At 34.5% G+C, this 26,468-nt stretch overlaps 1 protein-coding gene and 1 long non-coding RNA gene across 3 annotated transcripts in view; one reads left to right on the top strand and one right to left on the bottom strand.

Annotated features, from left to right (window-relative positions):
• Positions 1–26,468, bottom strand: part of LOC123880070 (adenylate cyclase type 6) — a 155,854-nt gene that overhangs the window by 128,869 nt on the left and 517 nt on the right. The window contains exon 1 of one of the 2 annotated variants that reach the window (XM_045927964.1): positions 7,872–7,943. The exons of the other annotated variant lie outside the window; for it this stretch is intronic. The gene's annotated coding sequence lies outside the window, so the exon portion shown is untranslated. Of the gene's footprint in view, positions 1–7,871; positions 7,944–26,468 lie in introns of those variants that run through there. 2 annotated transcript variants of the gene reach the window in all.
• On the top strand, positions 16,446–24,526 carry LOC123880094. Its single transcript, XR_006799160.1, has 3 exons — positions 16,446–16,537; positions 20,506–20,509; positions 24,516–24,526. It is a non-coding gene; the product is annotated as an uncharacterized LOC123880094 (long non-coding RNA).

The following is a 26,468-nucleotide window of genomic DNA, read 5'->3' as shown; positions in this document are numbered from 1 at the left end:
AATAACTTACTTTATGTATATAATACGAAGGGTTGATTTGCGTTGAATATATACATCGTCTCGAGTATGTCTCGCCACGCCAGTAAATGTTGATTGAAACAGCATGCATTCACACTTGACATAGAACTACCATGGAGAGCCCTCTTAAGTTGTGGAATGTCGTAGACCCACTACATACTCGTAGTTACTTCGATTATTCGGCGTCAAATCCAAACACTGATAACAACTTTAAAAGCTTGACCCTCCATTAATGGAGGCTAGAATTAAAACAAAGCACCCATACATAAACAGTGTTAGGAAATGGGCCATTAAATCAAGTTGTGAATTCCGTCAGTTTAGTATCTTGGAATAGTACGATAATACGCATTTACTAGAGAGAGGAAAATAGGAGCTGATGTTTATTCAATTTATTGTGATGAAAATGTAAACTGACTCTGCGCGCGAAAGCCATGTAGCAGTGTGTATTTTTTAACCCCCGACCCAAAAAGAGGGGTGTTATACGTTTGACGTGTATAACTGTGTATCTGTGTATCTATCTGTGGCATCGTAGCTCCTAAACTAATGAACCGATTTTAATTTAGTTTTTTTGTTTGAAAGGTGGCTTGATCGAGAGTGTTTTTAGCTATAATTCAAGAAAATCGGTTCAGCCGTTCGAAAGTTATTTTTATTATTTATTTATTTTTAAGCTTTTTAAATTAATGTTTTTTAATAAAAAGTTGCAAAAGTACCGTTTTATAAGTATATCTTAAGTTATTAGAGTAATTAGAAGTTAATGTAAAAATTACGGTAATTATTTAATTTCAATTTCAGTTCAAAGGTAACTTAGACTTTTACTTGTTAAGTAAGTACAGTAAATTCATAAATTTAGCAATACTTAGAGAAAGAAAAATATTAATTCAAAGCATGAATTTTCGTTTTATCGCCTTGAATGAAGATGCCTTGTAAGAAAATCCATTCAAAGAAATGACTATGAGTGAGGAAACACGCATGAACTTTTATTATAATATATTTGCGATCGTTCCCACGTTCGCATCATTAAAAGATCCCCAACGGAATGTACGAAATAATACTGAACGGTTGCTTTGTGCCAGCGATAATGAACGGCTGGGCTGACGTGGATGGGAAATGTCACTTTCCTGAACTTTATAAAGACGAGGATGTCAAAACGTCATGATTCATGAAGCTACTAGACGCAACAAACATGTCCAACCAAATCATCAAAATTTCTTCCTGTGATATCTGTGTATATAAACTGGGGCAATATTAGATAAGCGACTTTAACTTTTAAATAATGGACTAATTTGTAACCACACACAAACAAAATCAAATATCCCCAACTTTTTAACAATAGCGTGGAAATTGTTATGCTTATTAGGATTCGATTCAAATTTTGATCATATTCGTTAGTAGAGCACCGTCACTTCCCAAAGAGATCAAAAGTTTTGACACAGTTGTGGGTATAACATGGGTCTGATACAAATTCTAAGCATCTCTTCCTTATTAGCTATCCCGGGACCCCGGGATGAAAAACAGTGAAGTATCTACCTATAGTTCGCTTGAATCATTGATGTAGGAGGAATAGATCGAATCTAATGATCCCAAATAATATGTCATTGCAGACGATTTGAGAGATGGCTAAGTTTTCAGTCAGCTAATTACCTTAAAGATTAAAATTATTAAGGTTACCTTAAACCTTACTGTACTGAAATAAAATGGCTTTTTCAGGTTTAGTAATTTCTTGTAGAATTTAAATTATAAGTTTCTCCTAAATAACCGCATAATTTCTTACTATTATTGCTTGGTGCTCAATATTGAGTAAGTAACTACTCCAAGTGGCAGACCCTAATTAGACGTAATCGGAATAGCTCGAAGATAAGATGGCCTGATGCGGATCGACATTTGCGTAGATCGACGAGGCATCCTTGAACCGCCACTGGTACTTTAAGGACTTTTCAATGTAAAAGTTTACTTTTAGGGTTCAGTACCAAAACGGTAAAAATGGTTTCAGTCTTTCCGTTTTTAGAGCTGCTTTTCAGTAAATACCGATTTCAAAGGACATGAAAGTAGATGTAAGGTAGTCTTAAATGTGTTCGCCAGAGCTTCACCCCTCCACACAAACGTCCTATTATGGGGTCCATTGCGAAATGTATAATTTTCGATGACCTACTGTGTACAATCAGGATATTCTTGGATCGTAAAATGGCCTATTACCCACGTGTTCAATCCCTAGTCACACACCATGAGCACTTTTAGAAAATGAAAAAAATATTATTACACAAGGGCCTGAGATAGGAGTAGAAATGGGGGTACTAGGTCAGTAATAATTTAGTGAAGTTAGAAATCATAATTTCAGTAAACGAATAATTACATATTTTAAATAAAAAACAAGATACGGAACGCTCGTCGTGCATATCTGCCTCGCACTTGGCCGGTTTTTGAAAAGTGGCAAGTCTTGAAAAATGTTCGAAATAAGGATGAAGGTCATGACGGGAGAAAATCTAATCGGTACCGGGATCTGGAGAGGAATCTTGATTGTGATTTACTGCTTACTGCTCCAGAGGTTTCAGAGGACAATTTAAGTAGCTTGAACTTTTATCGCGAATCAAATAAGAATTTCGTTTTAAATAAACTGTAGATACTAAAAAAAAAAAAAAACTACCATTTGTTTAAAAAGAAATTTCTTTCATTTTAAACCAATGGTAGATTTTTTTTACATTCAAAAGCACTTGTAAAAGTCTATTGGAATAAAATTGTATTTCTATTTTTACTGGTACTGCACAGTTATATAAAACTTTATATATCTAAAACAAGACCAATTTTATTTTATTCTGCGTTAATTATTATGCTATTGAATTTTACTAGCGGTTATAATCACTTAACATCGAATTGGCTGGTTAGTTGTTAGCTCACTTTTTTGAAGATATTTATAAGTAAGTACCTGTTGATTGTTCTAGTATTGCATCGTATGATAAACGATTAATAATTTTTGTCTATCATGATCGAAAAAATATTGCTATGTAAGCGCTTGAAATAATTTTTTACTGCAAATAGTGGCTTACCCATCCCAGTCAAAAAAATTTAAGTATCCAATCCATAGTACAGAAGTCCATTACAAATCAGAAGTCACAATTCTTATAATTTATTCCTTCCGTTGTTTTATTTTGTTTGAAACTCGTGAAAATGGTATTAGGATCTCGATATCTACGGGCACACTACATCAGGTTTTTGGGAAGCCGTCCAACTGTTATCGTCTTCATTACGGAAAGCCTACAAAAATTATCAAATATTCAGGTGAAAACCTCGTTCAAGCAACATCATCAATCGAGGAATGTTTTTTCCTCAGTATTATGATTTGTGCAGAAAGGTACGGTAGTGGTAAGGATATCACAAATTAAATAATTATAGTTATGCGAAATTATCAAGTTACGAATTTGAAACTCGTAAGTTCTTTTGAATGTATTCAATTTTTAATTTTTTTTTAAATTCAATCGAAAATGAAATAATCGATAAAATTCCATTAGTGTAACATTGAGTCACAGTTCTATTATCCACGTTCATCCTATAAATAACATTACAATTTACAGTAAAATAATTAAAAATAAAAACAGTTTAAAATAAGTAAGAACTGAGAATTAGTAAAAAATTATTCACCATGCTAGGTAAGAATAACAAGTAAGTTAAGCGTAGATATTATATGCGTGTGTTGTAAAGCGTGAGTGTATAAGAATTGGAATAAAAATCTAAAGGGCTTATTCATCATCTCATCATAGTCTAAGGTAAGAAGCCAATTTGCCAATTTCTTCTTGAATAAATGTATCGATTGTGAAAAATTAAGCAATAGGCGTTTATTCATTTTGTCGAACTAAACTACTAATAACTGAAAGATAAACATTGATATACAAACATCATTCGTTGATACTTCCAGTAGGGCCTCAAGTTATTGCTAGGCTTTAATTTATTTAAGCTGAGAGTGCGCATTAGAACAATGAAAACTGTCCAGTTCAGTAGAGTTCGTAGAAAAATGTTGCTTCGCAAGAATGCTCGCTAGAATTGCAAAATGTCATGAGAATTTATTTTACTTGTGATGTAACATCCGCTTATAGTCACCGTATACAAGTCTCAAGCTAGATACTAGATACTAGAAGCTAGATAGGACTATTATCAGGTACAGCTGACACAACGTCGATATACGGGTTGCCTGGAACGAATGCCAGAAGCAGAAAAATCATAAATACGAGCAATTACTCATCGTGTAGGATTTCAGCATAATATGAACCACGAGTTGAATGCTAAGACATTTTCAGGTACAGTAAACTTTTAAGACCCGCGAGTCATACACAAAGGCCAAAAAATCATTTTTAGGCTTCAGCAGAAAAAATCAAAAGGCAGGCCAAGAAGGAGAAAAATAATGGAAAAATACATTGAACTGGAGAAGGCAGCCTAAGGACAATGGACCTGGACCAAAACCATCCAGAAGACTACAAAGGATTGTAACGCCACATAATAATGATATATCATTCACTCGATTGCTTATGCTCAGATTTATCAGTTAATTAAAGTGGTAGATGCATTTGACGATTCAAAATACTTTTACAAGTTTAATGGTTTTTTTTGAAATATTTATTTATGTAAATGAATTTCTCAAATCTTTTAATTCTATAGGTGTTTCGGTTAGTAAAACAATATCGTCTATCAATTTGCGATGATTGATGTAATAGGGTTCCGTACCTCAAAAGGAAAAACGGAATCCTTTGTTGTCTGTCTGTCTATCCGTCTGTCATATCTGTCAAAAAAACCTATAGGGTGCTTCCTGTTGAAATAGTATCTGAAATTTGGCAAGTAGGTAGATTTTATAGCACAAGTAACGGGAAAAATACGAAAACCATGAATTTGTGGTTAAATCACAAAAAAAAAAACATGTTCATGAACAAGTAATTAGTATTTTAAATTTTCAAAGATAATAGTACCAAGTGGGGTATCATATGGAAGGGATTTATCTGTAGGTACATTATAAAACAGATTTTCATTTATTTTTATGCACAATAGTTTTTGATTTATCGGGCAAAATATCGGAATAAATACGAGTACGGAACCCTCGGTACGAGAGTCTGACTCGCACTTGGCCGGTTTTTTTCTTCTACAAGTTACAACGCATTCCGGGCAAAGCTAGTAGTACATGGCACGATATCTAGCAGTGATACTTTGTTATAATAAATCAAATAACCTTTTAAAATTTTGCAATGGTAGATCCATAAATGTAGGAAATAATAATTCTTGGGAGAGCTAAGATTTTCTTCGGGATCATGTTATTATTATAATATTATATTCAACCACACAAAGGAGTTACAACTTACAGGTACCTTGCAAAAATGGTACAATAATAATTAGTTATTTGCAAATGGATTAGAATAGAATAGTTAGTATTTTTCAATTTAAAAAAATAGATCCATAAAATGAAATATTAAAGTTATTATATTATTTACAGTTTAAAAAAAAGGTTTTTTAAGTCAACATAACTTTGTCCATTTGCAAAATCTGCGACTTTTGACCTCTATATTACTGGTTTATTTTTAGTTCGCTTAAATCCCGCAGGTTCCCTTTTATTTCTCTACCTACAGGAAAATCCATGTTTCTTAAATTAAGAGCTTAGCGTTCCGTGTAGAAACCGCTAAAAGTTATGGCTATATTAAGGAGATCGCATACAAGCAAGATCCCAAAACTATTAGGATGCAATAAGACGCTGGAGCCACAAAATACAAATTATCCAATTAGGTTAAAATGCGAGTGAAATGTAAAAAGATTGTTTAGATAGCGTCCTTTGAGTCATAGTTTCACCGTATGTCCACGTACAAACAGCTAAGTTTAAGAGCCGGGGGAAATATGGCGGAGCGCAGCGCAGAGCATTTTTCACAGTCAAAATATTATCGACATTATCTTCATTGAAATAATATCTAAAATCAATTGTGCATCCGTGCAGATACTCGCGCATCCGCGCGTAGTACCGCGCATGCTCGTGCATTATCTGGTACAAATTCACGCGATTAGAAGATTTCACGGGCATGCTCTGCGCTGCGCTCCGCCATACGTGCGCCGGCACTAAGTGTTTTTAAAAAGACTTGTCTCTATTCCGATCCTTCTGTATGCACTGACCATAAAGCTCTGTAGGGTCTTTACACACTGCATTCTATCCACATCCGAGTAAATTCAGATCTAGAAAACTCGGATCGAATCTGAATGGCAATTTTATACTGCGTCCGCTTCTGCATATTGTTGCTTGCAGATTCAGGTCGAACACAGTGGGCAAGAGTTCATACAAGTATATCATATAATATTGTGGTTTTCAGTCCGTAATCAATGCTCTGAATCGGCGGTATCAGGGCTTCGGAAACAGAAAAGTGGAGCTAAAGCGCAACACCTCAAATAAATAAGAGTGCGTAAAGTAAAAACTTAGCTCTCAAAAAAATAAAAATGAATGCTGTTGAATTGCGAGTAACCTAGCAGGCGGGTCACCTAATGTTAAGTGATTACCACTGCCCATGAACATTTGCAGCACCAGAGGAACCACCAATGCGTTGCCGGCCTTTTAGGAATACTTAGTTAATATATTGGTTTATTAACAATCTTAACTCATGATTTCAATACGTATAGGACAAAGTATATTTATTGTAAAAAATAATTAAGTAATTATAGTTTTACATGTATACCTACAATCTACATAATATTATAGCGTAAGTAACAGAAACCTCGGGAAATTTCTGCAGCTTTAACCGCAAAGTCCTTTGACGAGCATGTTTTACGTATGAGGTAAAAACATGGGAGACGGAGGGTCATTAGTGTTGCAAATATTTTTAGATCATGTAAGCTCGTTATTTTGTTACCTTCTGAGTTAAAATAAAATGTGTATGTTAAATCTAAGAGAGTAGGTAAGTAACAACTCATTTTTAATTTTTAACTTAAAAAACCTGACACCGAAGTACTATCTAAAAAGTTACATAAAGATGTAAATTTTTAAAATTCCCACTTAAAAATTTAGTTGTAGAGTCTCCATAACTATTATTCTATTTTAAGGTTACGATTGTTTGCTATGGCAACATATATTATTATGGTAGGTATATTTTGTGAAGACTGAAATTCAGCTTCTTTTTGTAGCCTTTTCTCCCAATTGAGTTTTACAGCCTGAAACCTGAGACTTGACCAAATTAACAAAAATATTTTCACGTCGTTTTAATTTAATTGTTTCTATGTTTGTACGGAACTCTAAACTTATGATTCTATGTTACTCAAATTTATATTCTTCCTTACTATTTATTAATATTAAAAAATGTAAATGTGTGTCTGTCTGTCTGTCAACTAGTTTGTACACTACCCATCCGTTTAACCAATTTCGACGTTTGGTAGGTACGAGATAGCTTTCATCCCGGGGATAGACATAACCCTTTGAGAGCCTATATATTTTTTGTTCCAGAAAAGCAAAGAGCTCTCAAAGGGTTTCTAAAAACCTGAGTCAATGTGGATGAAGTCGCGGCATCGTCTATTTGATACAGATATAGCTTGCACGCGGAACTCGGATATAGGCTACTTTTATCCCTGAAAATCGAAGGATTTCCTCGGAATTTCGAAAAAACCTAAATCGAAACGGACAAAGTCGTATCATCTAGTGAATTATATTCGAACCGAAAAAGGCGAAATTAAAATGCCTAACGTTTTTAACAAAAAGAGGTTAAGCATTATAGACCTTAACGACTAAAAAGCTTGCCAAAAGATTTAAAGAGCAAAATAAAATAGTGAAAATGTATCTTAGGCTTAAGAAAAAAAGTTCAACTGAAAGGAACATTTAAATGGAAATAAAACAGAACAATGAATATTCTTACCTGACTAGCAGGAAACGCGCGAACTTGAAGATTGTCAACTTTGAAGCTCAATAGGACGCGTCTTCACTAAAGAACTGCCGGCGCGCGAATAGTGGCAGATAAAACATCCTGCAATGGCGTCAAACCGAAGTCGGGAGAGGCGGCCCCGCCAATCTGTTGCTTCGCGCATGAGCCGTGAAGGGACAGGGTATGGGCAGAGTGCATGAGGGTGCGAAATTTACTGAACTTGTAAGTATTTTAAGATCCATAATCACTACCTATATTATAAATGCGAAAGAATGTTTGTTTATTTATAACAAACAAATTTGTATTTGTAAAAAACACTTAAGTGATCAGTCAGTCAGTCAGTCAGTCAGTCAGTCAGTCAGTCAGTCAGTCAATCAGTCAGTCAGTCAGTCAAGACACAGATATTAGTTTCTAGAATATGTCTGCAAAATTTCATGGACTTTGGTTGCTTAATATTCAAATGAAATTGGAACTACGTTTGTATGAGGTGGGTGACGGAGAGACCCCTCTTAAAACTCTTAGTCTTAATCTTATCAAACATAACTCTTATATTATACCTACTTATATTATGAAAACTGTATAAAAGCACTTTATCAAAGCCCACTAGACTTTTAAAGATCAGAACTGACTAACTGCCAACTTGAAAAGGAATTAGTATTAAGTTATCGGTTTTTAAGTCCCGTTTTCTCGTTAACTAGTCTACCCGTTTGTCCACAAAGAATATTATATCGTAAAAGCAGACATTTTAATCAGGTCGCTAATGCACTGGCCATTTATTGCAAGTTGAAGTTATTAAAAAATCATTCTCATTACTCATATTATACGTTCTTTCTCTCTCATATTCATGCCCACGACTTCAGGATTAAAGATTTTTTTAAATCGTTGAGTGGAAACTCTGATTTTCTGGGATAAAAAGTTGCCTAAGTATGTCAATTTTCGGGATGTAATGTAGGTACTTCTGTACCTTTCATATAAATCGGGTAAACGGCTGGGATTTTAAGAATCCCGTGGGAATTCTTTGATTTTTAAGGATAAAAAGTAGCCTAGGTTCGTTCCCAGTAAACTCACTAACAGTAAACTAACTTTCATCATTATGGTAGATGCTCTTACCGATTCAAAAGTACTAGTAAATTTTGAATTTTGAATCAAAATAAGTTAAAATGTTGGGTTGTGAAAGCTAGCAGACAGACACACACTTTCGCATTTATAATATTAGTACGGATAATGAATTCGCCCGATTTTTGGAAATGATTTTACCAACATAATATAAAAAAATTGTTATCTCATGTAGAGGAAAAATTGGCGACAGCGCGGCAGCAACGCGACGCATGGAGCGTCTAGACAGGTATGTATAATGTGCTATGTACATACCTGAATCTATTATTATGAAAGGTTTGGCAGGAAGGAAGCCTTCTTCCAAGTATGGAAAATTAATATCACATCGAGATTAAATGGTACGCATTGATTAGTTCTAACCATTGAAATGAGCATACCCAGTAGATACGATGGAAGAAAAGTGCCATATAAAATGACAGTTATCTTTTGTTCCGATTCAAAGCGCCTCACTGAGCGTACCGATAAATAAAATTGACACTTTGTGTCAAACGGTCTTATGACACTATACCTATACGTTACTTATATGACACTATAGATATATAGTTAGATTGATAGATAGATAGAAGTCTTTATTGCACACAAAAACACATGTAAAGGAACACACAGAAAGAAGAAAACAGAAAAACAATTGTGTGCAAAGGCGGCCTTATTACTTTGATATTGTAATGTGTAGACACTATATAACGCTCAATTGCTACAATTGCTGCTTTTAAGGCAAGCGCGCTCCATCTTAGGCTGCATCATCAATTGCTAGCAGGTCTGATTGCAGCCAAGCGATAGTCTGTAAATTAAAATTAAAAATACGCCAAAATGATGAAAACGAGGTTGTTTTAAAAACAGGTTGGCAGTCGCAGGTCCAGTGTACTTGTATCAGTAGAGGTCAGTGGTTCTAGCTTATCAACGCAAAACATGGACTTTTTAGGGTTCATGGGCACAACTCTACTGACTGAACTCACTAAGAACTGACTGGCTAGAAACTTGAGATCTTGGATGTAGGTTTTTTATATCATTTAGATTATTACACTTATAGTCACCTAATTTAATTAAAATAATATTTTTATATCTACTTATATTAGCTGTCTCGGTCGGGCTAAGTTTATATTACTAGAAATTAGTTTACATTATTATAAAATAAGGTCGAGTTGCATGTTAAATAGTTAAAGTTACGTTATGATTAGCGTTAAACTATGACCACCAATAAAAAGCAAAGTGAAATGCACAACTTAGTATTTATGCCTTCATAATTAAGGCTTAAAGTAAATTTTGGTCACAACTTTGCAAATTCTGACTAGTGTAAGCAATGAAATCTATTTGGGTTTTATCGACGCTTAAAGTTTAACGGTAGCCACAGCGTAATTTTAACCAGTTGTCATGCAACTGGGTCTTAGACGAAAGCTTTCTTTGTTTGACGTCATTAACGTAGACGTTACATGACGTGATGTCTACAATCAACAATAATTTAGTGCTAATCGTAGATTGTTGATCGCAGTGTAATGTCTACATGGAATCGAGTGTCAGCTTATTACTAATTTGTCCCGTGAATGTCGACGTCGACATTATATGTAACGTCTACAACTTACTTACAAAGTTACAAGTAACGTCCTACGTATTAGATATTTGGTTGTAACATACCTAATTAATTATTGATTCCCATTAATACTCATAATTCCAGATGAAATACACTAAAATGCACATTACTATATAAGCATGCTGGAAGACATGTGCTATAAAAAAAAACGACTTCAATAACCACAAACACTAAAAAAAAACCGAATATAATATTATGTTTACAAGAGTTCATGTAGTTCTATAGTGCCACAAGTGCGAAAGTCAAGTTGCTTCAAAAACAGGTCGGTAATCGCAGGTCCAGCGTGTATTAAAAGAGGTCACTGATAAAATATGTTAACGGGGGAAAGCCTGCACCAGACAGCTGAAAGCCTCCAGCGGAATACTTGACATGAAATATTTATCGTTGAAATTCACAACTCACACCACACATGGCTTAGTTAGACTTTCTTTGATGTTCAGCAAAGGTGGTGGGTAAAATCGGATGACAGGGTTATTATCAACCTTAGACCAATAATAATTTTACATCACTGGGGTGGTTTCATGTTTAAATTTACACCTTTGGAATCACCTGTACGCGCAATGTATCTAATATCAAGATTATTAATTATAATAATCTCTTTCAATAAAGATCATCTCGCTATATTTACTAGCAGACAATAAGTTTAATTATTACAAAGTGTATCTGTATAGTGGTAGGTTATCTATGTGAATATTTTCTTTTGTTCTGTGTATTTTGGTTATATGTGGTTTTTTTTTATTCGAAAATGAGAGGAGTTGAAATGCTGTCACTTCTCGATAAAAGTTCTTGAAACTCATTATTCAATTCCTTATGTATAGCTTTTACCATTTTATGCTAAGCGAAAATTGTATGTCTATGGTTGTAACAATTAAAATCTACTAAGCAGATCCGGCAAAAATCCCCGCAGTGTGTCAATGGTTGACAAAAACCTATGTAAATACATATATTAGTTATATTGATAAAATAAAAAATGAAATAAAAATAGCTGAGCCGAAATAATACAGAAAAAAGATTAACTGGAAAAGCAATAATAGAAATTAATCATTAACCTTTCTATTTTTTAACCCCCGACCCAAAAAGAGGGGAGTTATAAGTTTGACGTGTGTATCTGTGTATCTGTGTATCTGTGTATTTGTGTATCTGTCTGTGGCATCGTAGCGCCTAAACGAATAACCGATTTTATTTTTGTTTTTTTTGTTTGAAAGGTGGCTTGATCGAGGGTGTTCTTATCTATAATCTAAAAAAATTGGTTCAGCCGTTTAAGAGTCATCAGCTCTTTTCTAGTTTTCTTGTAGAAAAGAAGGTTAGATAACCGTTAGGTTCATAATATTATGTCAATAGACAAATGTCAAGCTGTCAAGATGGACGTTGCCTAAATACATAATTATTTATTTGAAAATGATGTTTTGGAAAACTCAAATACATTGGATCGTCGGGGGTGTAATAAATTTTTAATTTACACTTGTTAATCAAATTTATTTGAAACCTGTAGAATTTATACTATATAAAACTGCTTATACTCTATGCCTTAACTATATTAATAAGATTTTTTGCAGCATTTTTGCTTTTTTTCGATGCAGGGGCGGCAAGAGTGCTGTTCCATATTCCTGTATTATAATGGTGTAAAAATCATTAGATCCTCAATAACTCAACGGTTAACGAGCAGACTGAATTCTGAAAGATTAGCTCTTTAAGCCCCATAAGTTGCACTATTGTCGTACCCACTCGTAGCAAAGCTTTTGACGATTCAAAAGTACTTGTAAAAGTCTAATTGAATGAATTGAAAACAAATATTTTGAATTTGAATTAACATGGCTAATATTCTTTTTAAACAAGTGTAAATTAAAAATTTTCAACACCCCCGACAAGTGAAGGTTACAGTAACTAGAAAAGAGCTGATAACTTTCAAACGGCTGAACCGATTTTCTTGGACTATTCCGCGCCTACGAGCCAAAGTATCTGAGTTTTCCAAAACATCATTTTCAAATAAATAATTATGTATATCTAGGCAACGTCCATCTTTCAACAGCTTGACATTTGTCAATTGACACTTGAATATTATGAACCTAAGGGTTATCTAACCTTCTTTTCTACAAGAAAACTAGAAAAGAGCTGATAACTTTTAAACGGCTGAACGAATTTTTTTGGATTATAGCTAAGAACACTCTCGATCAAGCCACCTTTCAAACAAAAAAAAGTAAATTAAATTCGGTTCATTCGTTTAGGCGCTACGATGCCACAGACAGATACACAGATACACAGATACACACGTCAAACTTATAACACCCCTCTTTTTGGGTCGGGGTTAAAAAAATCATGAGCCCATTGCTGTCAGTGCCATACAATTTAATATTATTTAATTAAAATCTCGAATACTACTACAATATTTTAAAAGTGTTTGTAAATTAATCACGATCAACAATGGACGGTCAGTTTATTTATTTCTGCGTGTTTGAGGTGAAGTTTTAGCGAGCTCTATCATCGTTATTTATGGTTTGGTACATTTCACAGTTCATGTTTAGTTCTGCGTATTTTTCGAACAGTATGCAGTGCCTTCTCTTGCGAAATTTCACTTTTACAGCTGATAAAATAGAGCATTGCGCTGTATACCTACTTCGTAGTTTATGTAAATACTTGTACTTCCTAGTTTACAACAATTTAAAAATTATATTTGAAAAATTAGTAAACTAGTTAGCACAACTAAATATATATAGGGAGTATAAAAAACTTCGTTTCAATTTTTTCTGTTATTTATTAATATGCGTTTACCTGTGATATCATCCACGTGATTACAGTTTATAATCTACTAGCCGATGCCCGCGACTTCGCCCGCGTGGATTTAGCTTTTTCGAAATCCCGTGGGAACTCTTTGATTTTCCGGGATAAAAAGTAGCCTATGTGCTAATCCAGGATATTATCTATCTTCATTCCAAATTTCAGCCAAATCCGTCCAGTAGTTTTTGCGTGAAGGAGTAACAAACATACACACACACACACACACACACACACACACACACACACACACACACACACACACACACACATACAAACTTTCGCCTTTATAATATTAGTGTGAAGTGTGATAGCACTTGGGGATAAATCAATGAAATAATTTTCAGAATCTTTCAGAATTAGAAATTAACTCCTACCTACTCGTACATACAAACTCACAAATAACTACATATTTAGAATATACTTACCTATAGATGATTAATAATAATTATAATTACATAATTTACTAGGTAGCTCTGCCCATGACTTCATCGGATTTTATGGTTATCAAAAATGTCGTGTGAACTGTTTGATTTTTCGGGTTAAATAAATCTCGTACCTTCAGGATGCAAATTTTAGCTTAGTTTTTGTTTACGTCAAGGTCAATTCCGCGACAAAGGCAAAACATACAAACATACTTTCACATTTATTAGTAAGTGCATTTGTGTAAGTTTGGTTTTAAGTATGATAATAATAGTACTTACTACTTATTATTATAAGTAACGGATGCAGTTCATATAATTAACATAATTAAAGGCAACTATCAGTGGCGTAGCTTGCTTTAGACGGGTCCTGTATCAAAAAGTGTTTGGGGGGCCCAAAGGAACGGAATTTTTATTTTAATTTAAAAAAATTGTCATTCACTAAACAAGGAAATGCCGCAATAATTAACATGATGTCACGCGTCACTTGGTAATCTGAGACGACCTGTGGTGTACCAACTTCGGTGCCGGCTTAACCCGAAAAAAAAAGATTACTTTTCTGACTTTCGTATCTGTAAAAGGTTGTGGATAACATTTTATGAATTTCTGCTTACACACTTTTACAGGGCCCCTGTAGCCTGGGGGCCCCGTAACATTGATATGGCTGATATGGCGGTAGCTACGTCCCTGGCAATTATATAATTTCTTTGGTAGAGCCAAGAGCAAAGTGCACTGGAGCGAATCTCTGCGATCATTACAAAGTAGCCTTGCAGACCGGAACCCAACGACATGCAAGCGATGACAATGGTTTTTATAAACGCGAATGTTTTATTGGTTATCATCATGTCTCGGTAATAAGGGTCATTTCATACTTGCTACAATCCTACAACGGCAATAAAGTCGTTGAAAACAAAAAAAAAAAAAATTCATGAATCCGTCCGCGGGGATCCAGATTTTTTATAAAAACCCATTTTTGATTTTTCAGTATAAAAAGTAGCCTATGTCAGTCTCCTGGATGCAAGCTCTCTGTACCAAACATAGGGATCAGTTAAATGGATGAGCTTTTAAGAACACCTTAGGATTTTTTTATTTTTTGGGATAAAAAGCATTATCCATCCCTGGGATTTAAGCTAACTTTGTACCCATCAAAATCAATCAAACAGATGGGCCGCGAAAAGGTAGCAGACAGGCACACTTTCGTATTTATGAAATTAAACTTGATGATAATATATTATGATATACAGAAATTACGAAAACTAAGTAGGTATACAATATTTAAAAAAATCTTTCACATGCGTCAGGTGACGACCCTATCAGAACTGGTATAAATGGACGTTGTTTGGAAGTGTACTGATGTGGTATGAACATCGCAAGTGCCGTTCCCTATTATTATAATAATTCTTAGCAATTTGTGTCTGTTCTGTGGCAACTCAACTTCTGAGTTCAGACAGTTGCAGCGAGTCGATTCACCACGGCCACTTTTTTGCTGTTGTGATGTAGTTCGGCTGAATGTCACTAAGTGCTTGTGTTCACCTTATCTATTTACACCATTATACAATCCGAGACAAGGTATAAGTCTACAATCCATAGTAATATTATAAATCCATACCTACTAATATTATAAATGCGAAGGTGTATCTGTCTGTTTACAAAATTTAATACTGAGATAGCTTGCATCCCGCACCAGGAGATAGGCTATTTTTGTCCCGGAAAAACAAAGAGTTAGCAGGCATTTTCAAAAAACCTAAATCCATCCAAATAAGGCACGAGCATCATCTATTTGGTACACAGATAGGTAGCACATCCCGTAGAGTCTACGGGAATAATATAAGTCTACGGGAATAAAAATAATTTTATATCCGTCTGCGGCGTAGATGGTTATAAACTTATTTTATCCCGGCAAGTAAAAGAGCCACCCCGAGTTTTGTGTAAAACCTATTTCCATGCGGACGAAATCGCGGGCATCATCTAGTGCACAATATTAAGTTATTGAGCAACTAGCTTACGCCCGCGACTTCGTCCGCGTGGATTTAGGTTTTTCTAAATCCTGTGGGAACTCTTTGATTTTCCGGGATAAAAAGTAGCCTATGTGCTAATCCAAGATACTATCTATCTCCATTCCGATTTTCAGGCAAATCTGTCCTGTGGTTTTTGCGTGGAGGAGTAACAAACATACACACACACACACATAAAAACTTTCGCTTTTATAATATTAGTGTGATACACTAGCAGGTAAATGAAACTCGACTGTGGCGCTATCTATAGACTAAGGCACTTTTATCTAACAACAATCTTGTACAAAATACTTGAGCAAACTTCTCAAGTACCCTTGTTAGTAGCTATATGGTAGCAATCTTGACAAAATAAAAATCATAATCAAAATAGGTATTCTTCAATTCTATTCTATTAATTGCACGATTCGCTATCACACCTTATCACACTATCACACTAAATATTATAAAGGCGAAAGTTTGTGTGTATGGTGTGTGTTACTCTTTCACGCAAAAACTACTAGACGGATTTGGCTGAAATTTGGAATGGAGATAGATAATATCCAGGATTAGCACATAGGTTACTTTTTATCCCAGAAAATCAAACAGTTCTCACGGGATTTCGGACAGACTGCCACGCGGACGAAGTCGCGGGCATCATTTAGTAATATATACAACTGTTAGCTTTATCATTGATCATAAATTAATATTTGAAGCTGATTTGACTAAAATATAGAAAATGTAAAGTCTTGATTTGACTCAAATTTAAATGTAGACAATATAAGTCTTGATTTGAATAAATTCAGTATAAACATTTTTTACAAGTCATGATACTAAAATCGTAACGTGTATAAATAAGAATTTTGGCGGTATTGACCACCAGTTTTTTGAGCGTCAGTGTTGAAGCGTTTTGTAATGCCGGCTCACGGCCAAAAATCTATGAACTTCCTAATAAAATGAATAATCAAATTCTAAACAAGTAAACGAAATAAATCACCACAAATATCTAATATAGTGTTTGGGAGAAATAAACGCTACTAAATGGATTATGTCTATCATTTCATCGAGGAACCTGACTACGATTTAACAGTTCTGAACTGGGATTCGAACCCACGCCCACAAAAGTGGGCGTGGGTTCGAATTCCACATAATATATACCTATTATGTACGTTAAAATCCATACTAATAATATAAATGCGAAAGTGTATCATTCTTACGGCCTGGTAACACGGTCCATCCATTTAACCTATTTTGATGTTTAGATAGCTTGCGTCCCGAGGTCGGATATAGGCTACTTTCATCCGAAAAAACAGATTTTCTACGGAATTTTCACAATCTTAAATCAAAACGGATAAAAGTACTCGCATAATTAAATGAAAAAATATCAAATTGATTAATTTTTAATTAGATAGATAGATTAAGTAGGTAAATTATATTAATATGTAATACGTACAATTTACTAATCGTCGAAAATTTTGACTCAATGAGAACAAACTATTCTTATTGATATTGTCTTCTCACGTGTATTTCCTTCCACAAAATGCAAGCGTTGCAATGTTTATCTTACATTATGCGGACCGGCACATTGTTAGCGAGCTCCTGTGGTATTGTTATGCAACAAAATATTGTTATCCTCTCCATGCACTGTATAATATATTACATACCTTGACGGTCGCAAAGAACAAACGGTTATCTACAAAACGTAATTTTTCAGGGGAAATTTGAACGCAAAAATGCAATTTTTAGGGCTCCGTACCTCAAAAAGAAAAATGGAACCCTTATAGGATCACTTTGTTGTCTGTCTGTCTGTCAAGAAACCTATAGGGTACTTCCCGCTGACCGACAGACAGACAGACAGACGGACGGACGGACGGACGGACGGATGGACGGACGGACGGACAGGCCGACAGACAGACAGATCACCACTTCCAGGTTATCCCATAAACTGCCATACCACACCAGGTGAGATTGGAGTCCAGGGCTAACTTGTATCTTAATAAAAAAATCTACCGCATCGATCGGAGAAGAACTATTCGCGGGCAAAGTTTACGACGAGGGTAAAAATAGAAACAAACAACAATAAAAGAAACTTCGAAATATAGTTTCACCGTAGGTAGGTACTTGTGGCATACGCAATCAAAGTCGTAATATTATATTGTTAACTTGTACGAAATACCATAACTTAATCTTTGTATTTACTGTGAGTAATTTTTTTTTAATTTGAAATGACGCCTTTAGATAGTAACAGTAGGAACATAAGTAACATAACAGATACCTGTTTATGTTGAAATTATTATAAATTTATGATCTATAACGACATTATTTTTTAACCCCCGACCCAAAAAGAGGGGTGTTATAAGTTTGACGTGTATCTGTGTATCTGTCTGTGGCATCGTAGCACCTAAACTAATGAACCAATTTTAATTTAGTTTTTTTTTGTTAGAAAGGTGGCTTGATCGAGAGTGTTCTTAGCTATAATCCAAGAAAATCAGTTCAGCCGTTTGAAAGTTATCAGCTCTTTTCTAGTTACTGTAACCTTCACTTATCGGGATGTAATAAATTTTTAATTTACACTTGTAAAATAAAAAGTCCATAATTCTTTTTATTTTTTTCAAATAAACTTTCACAAGTGCTTATGAATCGTAAAAAGAATCTACCACTGATTAAGAATCTTAAAAGAAGTAGCAGTTAATTTGGCGATAGCTCTTATATTCAAAATGTAATGCATTTGCTCCGACGCTTACTTAAATTGAACACAAAACTGAAGGAGAAAATTCAAGCCTAATACACTTGACCATATTATTGTAGGCATACGAGTAAATACGAGTAATATTAACGATAGTCAATAAAAGCGAACTGAAATTCAGCACGTTCTTTATTCATACCAAGCAATCAATATGGCTTTCCATGAAACCTATATTCCAATTTAATTAGGTAGGCATCATATGAAATTCCGCTGGAAACTAGAATGGACGCTCAATTATTTCCACTGGAAATAATTGAGCTTCATTGAAAATTTAAATGATAAAATATATCTAATTTCCATTGAAATGTGCTCCAATTCAATGTCATATGAAGATAAATAAAATTAGGGAATTACGTTTTTCTGTAACGATTTATAAGCAAATTTTCTAGCCTTTCCTCGCGTCATAAGACTGCGTAATTTTTAATTTAAATTTCTCTCGTCTGGCTTTACATAGATTATCCAATGTCAAGTTTGTAGTTATTTACTAGTTAGGGAAACTATGTATATAAGTATGGACTTCGTCTGTGACGGCGCTCGCCGACACACGCGCGGCGCTTCTTTAGAGTGCTTCCCAGTCAGTTCCACTACCAAAAGCACCAGCAAAATGCAAATCGACCACTTTTAACAAAAAACACCCAATATTGTAAGTATATTGTAGCTAATAGACCTGATATAGTGCTAGTTGACCGGTTAGCGCGTCGATCAATGATTGTTGACGTCACTATTCCACATGATGATAATCTAGTGAAAGCAGAAAAGGAAAAAGTATCGAAATACTTGGACCTGGCCCATGAGATTACGGCCATGTGGAGTGTTGACTCAGTGATTATTGTACCAATAGTTGTATCAGTCCATGGTCTTATTGCGAACAGTTTCGACCAACATCTTAAGAAACTGACGCTTAACTGTTAGATCAAGGGTCAGTGGTTCTTGAGACGGCGCGCATTGTGAGGAGGTTCCTCACTCTGGAGCCCTGACCACTGGCGGCTTGGGTCCAACCCACCTCGCTGCTAGTGGGACCCATTTTACCATATTTTTATGCAATGTTTTTTTTCTTCTGTTACTTTAGTTTTCTGTTGTTTCTGTTATTTTATTTTTTGTTGTTTCTGTTATTTTTGTTATTTTACTATTTGTTGTTTCTGTTATTTTATTTTTTGTTATTTCTGTTATTTTAGTTTTGTGAACATTTTCTAATGATAGGGTATAATGAGAAAAATAAACAAATGAGAAATTAGGTATGAAATGTAAGTAATAATTCATTTAATATTAATACCTGATACAGTAAACTAATTTGTTGAAAACTCTTCACGGAAATGTGCCTAATAATGAATTTCCTTATCGTACTTCGATATCTTAATCTTACACTAAAGCAAATTTAGATAACGTCCGCTATCTCTGTCTCTACTGCTGCAGTAAGTTCTTCAGCCTAATTTTTTAATATTAAGCTCATTTCAGACTATGGAATATAATATATATTACAGTCCAGTCAAAGTAGACATTCAAGAATACAATAATTCTCATTGAGCTAAAAATTGGTACGAATGTTGGGAATACCGATATGAATGAACTGTGAAAAGTCCCAATTGATCTCACATTTGCGAAAAAAAATTCAAGGTCAAAGTTCACAAAAATGGAATTTTTGCATTTTCCAGCTAAACGGTAAGTTTATAATAAAATATGTTGAAAAAAAATTGTAGACCATATAATTATCTACAAAAATTGATCTTGCGCTTATTTCCCTAAGAATCACCATTCCTGAGATATCGAGATTCTAAAATTTGAAGAAAAACTGTTGGAATCACGATATCTCAGGAATGGTGTTTCTTAGGGAAATACTTGTTATAGTTTAACTGAATAAAAATATTTTGATTTTGTTACAAAGTGGTTACAAAGTACTAAATGAAGTGAACAATGGATCAATACCATGTTCAGGAGTAGTTAGGTATGCAGTGGAATGCATAATGCATCATAATCTTTGAATTGGATGATCAAGGTGTGTATGCAGAGAGAAGTGGCGAATGCTCGTGAGGCGTGTAACATCTGCCCCCAAAACGTCACTTCATGATGACCACGACCGCTCTGCCAAGAGTGTTGCGACAAAGAAGAAGATGCTTATTTATTAATATATATGAACTTACTAGCGACCCGGCCTAGCTTCGCACTGATTACAATTTTCGTAGGGATCTCTCACCTTTTGAAAGTAAAATGTAGCACATAACACAGGAATAATGTAGCTTTCTAGTGGTGGAAGAATTTTTAAAATCGCTTCAATAGTTCTAGAGATTACTTCCTCCAAACAAACTTACAAACTTTACCTCTTTACAATATTATTATAGACTCCAATTTTATTCAGAAAGTAATAATACAGATTTTCACAAATGATAAAAATACTTAAATATAAAAATTATAAAACAAAAATATCATCCAAATCACTGTAACGAGGCAGGGTGCCCAGAACGCTGGCTGCGTTACCTCGTTGAATGGCCAGACTAATATGCTGACCAAGGTATAGATTATAGACTGGTTTCAAGATAGAGATCACGCCGATTTCGAACATCATTATCATGATTTTGTTGAATTATGAAAACTGATCACGACAAATGACAAGTTTATCGTCTAGTTGTAAATTTTCATACAAGAAAACGATAACGTGTTTTTCCCCGTAAATGTATTCCAGTTTTCATAATTTTTTGAAACGTTGTATATATAATTAAGAAATATGCTCGTACATTTTTTTAATTTAAAAAAAATATTGCTTATGTCAAAAGTTACTACCGTCTGAATATTCATATTTTTGACCTAAAAACTTTCTTGAGATATTTTTTTTAATTTATCTAAACTATCTTATCTATAACTATTTATCTAATATACTAAAAACACGTATGAGCCTAGATTAAGGGTGTACTGAATCTAATGAGACCAAAATCGTTGAGTTTTGTAAACGTTTGCAGGGGTAAAAAATATTATAACCCGAAATAATATTTTAAGAATAAAATGTAAGTAGGCAAATGCCTACTGGGACGCCCTCCAGCACGATGGACCGACGATATAAAGCGGCTGGCGGGAAGTGGCTGGATGAGGAAGGCTGAGGACTCTATAGGGAAGGCCTATGTCCAATAGTGGAAGTCCACAGGCTGATGATGTGATGATGATGATGTTTTGATACTAGACGATAGTCTATACTAGTGGTTCTGTGGTCTATACATTTGGTAGGTACATATTGTGGTATCTTGTAGATACAATTTACAATACTGGATACAACTGACAGGATGGCTAACCTACTACATCAACACCTAGCTGATACCGTTAATGTTATTAAAATGGCTTCCTTTTATGTCAGAGAAGGTCAGGTATTGTTTGAAACTCGTTGGATGAATAGAGGTGTGCGATACAAAAAGTATTTACAGTATACAAAACACATTACCAAGTAACATGAAACATCTAGATATACTAGTACTAGAGGATGCCCGCGACTTCATCCGCGTTGATTTAGGTTTTTGAAGATCCCGTGGGAACTGTTGGGTTTTCCGGGATAAAAAGTTGTCTATATCAATAACGTGGACGCAAGCTACCTCGGTACCAAATTTCATACAAATCGCTTCAGCGGATGGGTCTTTAGGAGTCCCGTGGGAACTCTTTAATTTTCCGGGATAAAAAGTAGCCTATGTCCGTCTCCGGGATATAAGCTAACTCTGAACCAAATTTTGGGCCGTGAAAAGGTAGCAGACAGACCGGCAGATAGACAGACAGACACACTTTCGTATTTATAATATTAGTATGGATTATGAAGAGGAAAGACATTTTGTTTGTTTATACTTAGTCTTAAGCGTCTGAAACTACTGAACTGATTTTAATAGGTTCACCATTACAAAGCTAGCCAGTTATCCAAAAGGAAAATCATCATCATTATGATCAACCCATGGCTGACCGGCTCACTACAGAGTACGGGTCTCCTCTCAGCATGAGAAGGATTTGGCCATAGTCCACCACGCTGGCCACGATTGGCAGACTTCACACTCTTCAGACTTATGTAGAACTCTCAGGCATGCCGGTTTCGTCACAATATTTCCTTTCATCATTAGAGCAAGTGATATTTAATTTCTTATATTGAAATTTACTTAAGATTTCATTTGAATTTTTATTAGAATTTGGCTGGACACTAATTTGTATTGGTCGGATAGTAATAACCGGTCTAATAAGAAAACTAGAAAAGAGCTTACAAATTTCAAACGGCTGAACCGATTTTCTTGGATTACAGCTAAGAATACTCTCGATCAAGCCCACCTTTCAAACAAAATAAAACTAAATTAAAATCGGTTCATTCGTTTAGGAGCTACGATGCCACGGACAAATACACAGATAGGTACACACGTCAAACTTATAACACCCCTCTTTTTGGGTCGGGGGTTAAAAACGCACATGACTCCAAAAAGTTAGAGCTACGTTCCTAGGATCGAAACTCTGACCTCCCGAATAACAGACGGATGTCCTAACCACCAGGCTATCACGGCTTTTGCGCTATTATTATATTTATATTATATTATTATATATTTATATCAAATTAATACACGCGAGCAAAGCTGGGCTGATAAGCTAATTTTCATTTAAAAAAAAAAGTGTGTAAAAGATTATACCTATTATGATCAAATGAGAGCTATTAACAGGGCTCTCTCCGTCACTCGTTTCATACAATCGTAGTTCCAATTTCATTTGAATATTAAGCAACCAAAGTCCATGAAATTTTGCAGACATATTCTAGAAACTAATATCTGTGTCTGTGGTGTTTTAGATTTTTCTAAAAATATGTAGTTTTAAAATTACAGGGGCTCAAAGATTTGTATGAAAATTTTTAAGACCGCGTTACTTTGAAACCGAATATTTTAACAGAAATCTGGAAAACCACAGACAGACACTACTATATTACACACACAGACAGATATTAGTTTCTAGAATATGTCATGCAAAATTTCATGGACTTTGGTTGTTTAATATTCAAATGAAATTGGAACTACGATTGTATGAAACGAGTGACGGAGAGAGCCCTCTTAATATAAGAGTAAGTAATAATAGCTCTTGAATTAATACGCTGACTTTTTTTTTAATTTGGTGTGCCTAGTAATTAAACTTTAGAAATTTAAAAAAACTAACCAAAATAAATTTTATTATAAACGTACGAAATTATAGGCAAAATCAGCGTCGTAGGTTATTTAAATTAATTGGCTTTTAAGTCATCTAAATCAATTAACAAAATTTCCTGCTGTTTAATTAGTTATTGCTTCAATACAACCGTTTTCGAAGACAACCGTGCTTAGAAACAATAAGTGAAATCTTTGATACAATGTTACTGAGGCTCGATTACGGTAAAATAGCAGCTACAACGTGGCGATCTGATTGGTCGACACTCTCACACTATTGGCTAAATTGCATTGTTGCTGAACCAATACCATAAATTCAATCAATCACAATAACTGAGATTGTAGCAATGATTGATTCTGATTTTCAGTAATCGACGATCTACTTAATATTCAACTCAGAGCGATCGTACCGTAGCGTATCGTACCTACGTTACGTAACTCCACTAATTCAGTAATTGGAAACTGTAAAATTATAAGTACGTTTGTTCATCCTTTTTTCACGCAGTAATCGAGTAACAGATCGATTTTGTTCCGTGGATAAAAAATAAAGAATTGTAAAGTGATCTATTTTACGTGATAAGTGGCTACTTTTCATCCCGGAAAAATTATAGTTGAAATAAAGCCTATCATGACATTCTGTTAAGTTTAATTTTGTTTATTATGCACACCAAAGTTTATACCAGTGGTATTTACACCACATAAATATTTTATAATATGTTAAGACAATGCTCATAAATACTTAACTTTTATCTATTTGGATTTTTATTTAAAACCTTCTAAACATTTATAAGGAAAAGGGAACTTACTGACTGACTGATCGGGTTGAAAGGCATGGGAAATAGCTATGAGGTTGACATATTGTGATAAGAAAGTATTTTTTAAATTCAACCCCTAAGGTTTTGAAATTTCTGTAGATCATAGGATAAAGTCACGGGCGTAAACAAGTTAAAAATAAATCTTTCAGATATCGAAATAGCAGAAGAATAACGTTACGTTTGGGTAACAAAGTAATTAATTAATATCACTTGATTTAACGGTGAAGGAAAATATCATGAGGAAATCTGCATGTCTGAGAATAATTCTGCATAATGTTCTCAAAGGCGTGTAAAGTCTACCAGTATGCACTTGGCCAGCGTGGTAAACTATAGCCCTCCTCGTCCTCATTCTACTCTTCTCGTCCTCATTCTACCCTCCTCGTCCTCGTTCTACTCTCCTCGTCTTCATTCTACCCTCCTCGTCCTCATTCTACTCTCCTCGTCCTCATTCTACCCTCCTCGTCCTCATTTTAGAATGAATACCTGAGAAGACTTGGCCCCAGTAATGAACCGGCGATGGCTTGGTTATGATAAGGATGATGGTGAACGTTACTTTTTAGGAATCTGTGAACTGATACCTTCATAAAGAATAGGGATAAAATAGTCGTTAAGTTTTTCTTCTGTGACATTTGATTATGTTCTCATATTTGTTCACATGAAACTTGAACTGAATTGTAATGCCATTGATAATAAAACATTCTCTATACAATATCTAAGATTATGGAACGTATGCAACACATAAATGGTGTAATAAAGTATACTTAACATAACTTTTAAATAACTGCCTGATATAAAAATAGACCATTTATGGTAGGATAAAACTATTATTCTTGCTCATAACTCTCTCGTTATTAATTAGATACAGTATGCGAATAATCCTGACACAGATTTGATTGGCTACGCGTAGGAAGATAAAGCAATTGCTACCCTAACTCTATTAACCATTACGGATGAATTAGATACAGAATGGTATATGAAATGAAATCTTCTTTAGGCGTGTCGGGAGATTTTGGGATGAGTAAAAACTTCAAGGTTTAGTTAGCGACATGCTAATGTTAATATTAACCCGAGTGCAGATAGATGTAATAAAAACCGGCCAAGTGCGAGTCAGACTTGCGCACCGAGGGTTCCGTACTCGGGTAATTTTTCCGACATTTCCGACATAAATCAAAAATTATTATGGATAAAAATTAATGAAAATCTGTTTTGGAATATACAGATAAAGCCCTTTCATATGATACCCCACTTGTTGTAGTTATCTTACTTTGAAAATTGAAACACATTTAAATTTTTTATTATTATGTAACCACAAATTCACAGTTTTCGGATTTATTCCTTTACTTGTGCTATAAGACCTACCTACCTACCAAATGATTCTAGGTCAACGGGAAGTACCCAATAGGTTTTTTTGACAGACACGACGGACGGATGGGCGGACGGACAGACAGACAGACAACAAAGTGATCCTATAAGGGTTCCGTTTTTCCTTTTGCGGTACGGAACCCTAAAAACTAAACTAATGTAATGGTTTTAATTTACAAACTATGAAATTTTGAATTTTGAATTAATTTGTTCTATAAATTATAAAGTTGTTTCATAGTTTTAAGTTTTCACTTCTGTCGGCAGTCCTCACTGACTGACAATTTTAATTAGTCAATAGTTTCCCTACACAGACTCCAGAAATTCTTTAACAATAACTAATAACAATCAAGTTTGATATCCTAGAGTGCCAATTATTGAATAGGGTTAAAGCCAATAGAGTCTCATTATTAATTACCTACTATCAATAGTTTACTCTGGACTCGACTTAAGAGACTTTTTTCAATTGAAATATTAATACTAGATTACTATTTCAATTGAAAATAGAAAGATAATTGAAATAATGCCATTTTCAAACTCAATAAAGTATCCAGTTTGAATAGAAGCGCTATCATTTTTCTATTTGTTACATCTTCACGGTTTACATTTATTGTCAACTCACTGTGGAGGAAATGCATCACAAATTC

This window comes from Maniola jurtina, chromosome Z, assembly GCF_905333055.1.
Source record: "Maniola jurtina chromosome Z, ilManJurt1.1, whole genome shotgun sequence".
Classification (NCBI taxonomy): domain Eukaryota; kingdom Metazoa; phylum Arthropoda; class Insecta; order Lepidoptera; family Nymphalidae; genus Maniola; species Maniola jurtina.
This window is presented reverse-complemented; position numbering and strand designations above follow the sequence as displayed.